This window comes from Alexandromys fortis, unplaced genomic scaffold (assembly GCF_014885135.2).
Source record: "Alexandromys fortis isolate MF-2015 unplaced genomic scaffold, M_Fortis_MF-2015_v1.1 scaffold_213, whole genome shotgun sequence".
NCBI lineage: Eukaryota > Metazoa > Chordata > Mammalia > Rodentia > Cricetidae > Alexandromys > Alexandromys fortis.
The window spans coordinates 1301121-1307778 of NW_026068093.1; the positions used below are offsets into that span (position 1 = coordinate 1301121).

At 37.3% G+C, this 6658-nt stretch overlaps 2 protein-coding genes across 8 annotated transcripts in view; one reads left to right on the forward strand and one right to left on the reverse strand.

The window, feature by feature from the left end:
• Htr2b (5-hydroxytryptamine receptor 2B) overlaps window positions 1-336 on the reverse strand; it is a 748006-nt gene extending 747670 nt beyond the window's left edge. For all 4 annotated transcript variants that reach the window (XM_050123117.1, XM_050123115.1, XM_050123124.1 and 1 more), the window contains exon 1: window positions 136-336. The gene's annotated coding sequence lies outside the window, so the exon portion shown is untranslated. The remainder of the gene's footprint in view (window positions 1-135) is intronic.
• Window positions 1-6658, forward strand: part of Dis3l2 (DIS3 like 3'-5' exoribonuclease 2) — a 346237-nt gene that overhangs the window by 88862 nt on the left and 250717 nt on the right. The window lies entirely within an intron of this gene.

A 6658-nucleotide genomic window follows, 5' to 3' on the forward strand; every position in this document is an offset into this window, starting at 1 on the left:
CCAGAAATAATTACACGGAAACTGTATTCTTTCAAACACTGCCTGGCCCGGCTAGTTCCAGTTTCTTATTGGTTAGCTCTTACATATTATTCTAACCCATTTCTAATATTCTGTGTAGCCCACAAGCTGGCTTACCAGAGAGGATCTTAACCTGCGTCTGTCTGGAGCGGGAGAATCATGGCGACTCTTCCTCTAACCTTCTTTCTCCCAGAATTCTCTTCTGTATACTCCGCCTACCTAATTTTCTATCCAATAAAATGGGCCAAGGCAGTTTCTTTATTAGTAAGAAATCATTCCCACATCATTAATTAAAAGCCCCTTATTGAGTTCCAAGTGTCTGTGGCAGTGTTGACTAGTGTTTCATCGTACGACTTCATTTGCACTTTGTCCTGCACGTGCTGTCGTGCCACACAGCAGTGGATGCTGGTGGGGACAGCTGGCCTCAAGTATGAGGTTACTCTTTATTATAAATTGTATTTTTATCTGTATGTAAGAAGTTTTCTCCTTTTTAGAAACATAATGTCTTAATGTTAGAAAATGAAGACCTTTAATATTTTCCTACTGTCATTCCTCAACATAGAAGTATTAAAATTAGTATATCTCTGAGTTGGATAATGTTAGAATGTTTGATTTTTAAAAAAATGTTGTTTGACTTACAGACAAGTTTCACAAAAAACTACTAAATGAATTTTGCTTGACAATTAGTTCATAATTGTCAATAATTTTTATATTGCCCCTAAACATATATTTATCATTTATAATATATATTACTGAGTATTATTCTCACTATTGATAACTATAAAATGAAGAAATTGATCAACTCTAAAAAATGTTGAACTTTTATGTATGTATTTTATTAGTATGTCCTGTAGTATCAAATATTCATCCAAGATATAATTCTTTTTATAAAATGAATGTACCCATATTAAAACTTTATTAAGGCTTTAATAAATGATAAAATTATATGAACACCCAAGAATTGTTTTTAAATAATTTCATGCTAATTGTGATGAGTGAGGCCTGTAATCCTAGCATTCTGGAGGCTTAAGCAGGTTGATTGTTGAATGTTTGAAGCAACCTGGTCTACGTAGTGAGTTGTAGGGAGCCTGATCTGTGGAGTGAAATCCTCTCTCAAAAAAACTCAGAAAAAGAAAAATAATTTATGCTATTTTATTGGTATTTTAAAATTTCTAAACCTATTTTATACTATATAACTAGTGTCACATAAAAATGTCTTGAGTTCAAGATATTGCAAGCTGAAAAATTCTAAGAAATGATGGTCTAGTTATTCTAGTTTAATTCTATGCTGTGGTCATTGGTGCAAGAATGGACATGTGACCCATATCAGCCCCAAAGAACCTGACCTTGGGGTTCTTGCAGAGTACTTTAGTGAGAGATTCATTTCTTCTGCTGGGTTAGCTAAGAAGATGAACATAATCTGAAACTACTTATGTTTGTCTCCTTCACCCTTCTCTGTGAAGACAGGCCACCTGCTGTGTCAATAGAGAGCTAATATTAAAGAAAACTGAGCGTGACTGACACTCCCCCCCTTATGACATGCACGTACGCGCATGTGCACACATATGCTAGAGTCAGAAAGCAAACCCTAGAAATATCAGTTGAGACCCTTAATCAGATGGGAGTGATTTGTTTTCACATGTATCAATAGTTACTTTAAAAATGCACCTGTTTTCTAGGTTATGGTGGTAGATCAGAAGCTTTCTGTTTCACATTGTAAGGAAAAGACTCAGAGTAAGAAAGGGCAAATTATATTCCAAAGAGAGAAAAGGCATTGGTAGAAAGAGATGATATAAAATTCAGAAAAGCCCAAATAAGTAGAGATTATGCACAAAAAGTAAATGCCTTTTCAGCTTCAATGGCACCTGAAGCTACAACTACAAGGGAGGGTGTGCAGCACTGGTGATGACCTGCTGGTATGCTTAGCTTCTGCAGAAAGCCCATAGCTCTTGTGAGCCCTAATTCCAGTGGGAGATTTGGTTTAAAAGTCTCTTGAACCTGCTTGTAGGAAGAAGAGAACCAGCTTCATGTTGTTCTCTGACCTCCACATGTGCACTGTGGTGTACACACAACACACACACACACACACACACGCACACTAAATAGTTAGCAGTGTAAACTCTTGAATAAGAGAGCATCTATTGAGAGTCAGCTTCTTGGGAACTTGAAAGCAAGGACTGTTACAACTCTGAGCCTGGGTCCACCCTGGTGCAGTGTCTAGGTAGGAGACAGCTGCAGGAGACAGTTAGGGCAAGTTGAACATGATCTGACTTAGAAATGTAGTTAGCAGAGGGCTCAGCGTAAATGGTTCCATGATCAGGGTCCCCATCCCTGTCGCTAGGAATTCTGAGCCTATGACTGGAGGATTGCTTGGTCTCCAGAACTGCTTCCTTTCTGCATGTGGTTCCATGCAGGATAGTGCTAAGAGCTGTGTGCCCTGGTCGGCAGATCCCTCTGTTTCCCCTGCCTACTCCCTTCTGCATGGGATCTGAACAGGCTGAAACTGGCCGGCAGAGTGCTAGTTCCCCCAGTTCTCCTTTTCATGTGTAGAACCCAATGTTCCCTTTACTTCCTTCACACTTTAGCACCCTTGGAAGACTCTTAGCATGGATATCCGTTGCCCTTGGGTACATATGGGGGGGGGGGATTGGAGAGGTAGCTCTAGATCTAGTAGGAACTTGTGTGGCTCAGAGTCCACAGGCCCAGAGTACATTCCTTTATGCAAAGAATGAAAACTTCTACCATGATTGCAGCCCTTAAGCTGACAGTTGACCTTGACTGACCTGATTCTTAGTCCGCATTCAGCACCAGCCTGAATGTTAGAAACACTGCAAGAGTCTTGAACTCCATTTCATTACCTGACCCTCATCCAGAAGATTCCAGCCTTAGAGGACCCAGAAATAAACTTCTCTGATTTTGTCAATTTAAAGTCTTCATTCTTTTTACTGTATTATTGCTTTTTTATTTTTTAAAGGTCTTTTGTTTTTAGTTTTATTTTTACCTTCATCTAATTTTATTTCTATATTTCCTCTCTTTCTGTTTGTTTTTGAGACAGAATTTCTCTATGTAACAGTTCTGGCTATCCTAGACCTAGCTCTTGTAGACCAGGCTGGTCTCGAACTCACAGAGATCCACTTGCCTCATGCGCCACTACTGCCCAGCTTCTTTTCCCACAAGAGGGCGCCAGACCTCAGGACAGATGTCCATGAGCCACCGTGCGGGTGCTGGGAATCGAACTCGGGACCTCTGGAAGGAAGGAAGGAAGGAAGGAAGGAAGGAAGGAAGGAAGGAAGGAAGGAAGGAGGAAGGAAAGGCAATCAGGCAACGAGTGCTCTTAACTACTGAGCCATCTCTCCGGATGGTCATATTTATTTTCTAATGGGATTTTTATCTCTTACTTTTTCTTTCCCCTTTTCTCACTTTCTTCTTTTTCTTTACTTTCAATGAACCCTACTTCTTTATTATTTTTGCCTTTCTTATTTCATTTATTTATTATTACTACATTTGCTTCCATAAGTTTTAACTTAATAGTCTATTCTATGCTATTTTTTATTTTCATATTTCATGATTATTAATGATGTAGACATTGGCTTTATGTGGTTTGTTTTGGTGTTGTTGCTGGAATAGCTGTTCTTTTTCTCTTCACTGTATGGTATTGGGGTTGATCTTTCAATAGAAAGCCGCTCACTAAGAACACCCTAAATAATGCCAGAAGAGATACTTATTTCAGCAGATGTATAAATTACAACTGAGAAACTCAAGAAATATGAAAAGCAATATGACCTCCCAAAAGTTCACGATCCTTCAGTAGCTGAATCCAAAAGGACAGAATGGTTGAAATGCCAAAGAATTACAGTATTGCTTGAAAATTAGCAGCGAAGCTGGAGAGATGGCTCAGCAGTTAAGAGCACTAGCTGCTCTTACAGAGAACATGGGTTCAATTCCCAGCACTCACATGGTAGCTCAGAATTGTCTATGAACTCTAGTTAACAGCCTTATGCCCTATTCTGGCCTCTGCTGGTACCAGAATGCACATGTGGACAAAAGATTCATATTTGTAAAATAATAAAAATTTTAAAAATGCAAAGAAATCACCAGTGACCTTAGAGAGGATTCAAATAAACAGATGAATGGGGGTAAGTAAGTAAATTTAAGACCTTGACAAGAAATTCAAGAACTTGGATAAAAGAGAACAAAGAGATAGAGAGCTTTGGAAAAAAATAGCAATAATACTATAAACTTGGAAATTAAAGCATATTAAGTCAAAATTTAAAACTCATTAGCAAGCATTCAATAGTAGAATAGACTAGGTGCAAGAAAAAATGTCAGGGGTGGAGACTAAAGATGAATAGTTATAATTAGATCTCTCTCTCTCTCTCTCTTTCACACACACACAGACACATACACACACACACACACACACACACACTCTGATAACCATACATCTAAGACCTTTGGGGCATGTTTAAAAGATGAAGCTATAAATTTGGTGTAGAAGAAAGAAAACTGAGTGTCTTAGTCAGTGTTCTGTTGCTGACTAAGAAACACCATGTCCACGACAACTCTTATAAAGAAAAGTATTTAATTGGGGCTGACTCGTAGGTTCAGAGGTTTAGTTCATTATCAGCATGGCAAGAAGCATGGTGACATGCAAGCGGACATGATGCCAGAGAAGGAACTGATATACATCTGAATGCATGAGCAGAAAGAAGAGAGCAGAAAGAAGAAGAGAGACTTGCCTTGAGCTTCTGAAATCCTAAAGCCCACCCCCCGTAACAAACTTCCTCCAACAAAGCCATACCCACTCTTAATCTCTTTTAAGTATTGCCACTCCCTAATGACCAAACATTCAAATATTTGAGTATATGGGGACTATTTACTATTCAACCCACCATAATGAGACATAGACTAAAGACAAAAATCTTAATATAATTATAGCAGAAAATACCCCAAAATCTAGTAAATCAGAGGATATCCAAGTGTACAAGTCATCTAGATCCTTAAAAGACATGCCTAGAAAAGAAACTTTCCATGCCATATTGTGGTTAATGTATAAAAAATAAAGAACAGGGGCTGTGAAATTGTTCAGTGGATAAAGATGCTTGTTATCAAGTTTGATGACCAGAGTTTGATCACCAGAACCCATATGACTGAGGAGGGGGAGAACCAGTTCCCTAAACCATCCTCTATCCTCTCATGCTCGCCATGAACACACAATAAATAATAAATAAGCATAATAAGTAAATGAAGAAAAATACAGGACAAATAGTACTGAAAGCTATAAGAAAGAAGTGTTAGATAACTTACAAAAGTAAATCTTTTAAGATAGTAGCAAACTTACAAACAGATATTCTAAAGACTTCAAGACTATGGGCTTATTATTTCAAGTCCTGAAACAAAATAACTGCCAATCATGACTACTATAACCAGAAGTTATCCTTTACAATCATAGGATAAATAATGACCCTTCGTGGTAAGCATAAACTAAAACAATTCATGGCCACTAACCCTGCATGTCTGAAAATGTTTAAAGGTTTACCATATGTAAGTAGAAGAAAGAATATACAAAGTATGAGAACTTTGGAAAAGAAAGTACATCTTATCAGGAGAATAAACAGTGGGAAGTAGGAAAGAACCAATCATTTTCAACTTATAAAACCAATAAACCTCTAAGGCAAGGAAGGGTGAACTTGGTACATACTTAATAATAAACCTAAATATAAGTGGTCATAACTCTTCAACTAAAAGATGCAGACTGACTGAATGAATTTAAAATAAAACAAAACCCAGGCATTTGTTTTCTGCAAAAAACTCACCCCTCTCTCCAAAACACAGAAATTCTAAGTAGAAAAGATAGAAAATGACATTCCAAACAAATGGAATCCAAAATAAATCAAGAATAGTATACTTATATTTGACAAAGCAGTCATCAAGCCAAAATCAGAAAATCATTGCATATTTTTAAAGGAAGCAATCCATAAGGGAGATGTAACAATTGAAAAATATGTACTCCAAATATTGATGTACCAAATTTCATAAAATAAACAGTGTGGGACATAAATGGACAAGTAGGTCCAGATACAATAACAGTAATGGCTTCAATACTCCACTCTTATTAATATATTGATTATCCAAATAAATAAAAAATCAGAGTTAAACTTCAACATAGGTCAAATGGACTTCCGAGATATCTGTAGATATCTTTTATTATTATTATTATTTTCAATATATATGGAATATGTATTATTCTTAGCAGTTCATAATGCTTTGTCCAAAATAGACCACATTTTAAGCCCTGAAAGCAAGTCTTAACAGAGAAAAAGAAACCAAAATAATTGATTTTATCACAACATATGGAATAAACTAGAAGTCAATAGCAAGAGAAACCACAGAAACTACAAATACATGGATATTGAACTTTTAAATGTCAGTGAGTCACTTAAGAAATCAGGAAGGAAATTTTTTTTAAATATAATTTTTTAATTGAAAAAAAAAAAGATTTCCGCCTCCTCCCCGCCTCCCATTTCCCTCCCCGTCTCCCTTTTCCCCCTCCTCCCTCTCCTCTCCCCCTCCCCCCCACTCCTCTCCCCCTCCCTCTCCAGTCTGAGGGGCAGTCAGGGTTCCCTGCCCTGTGGAAAGT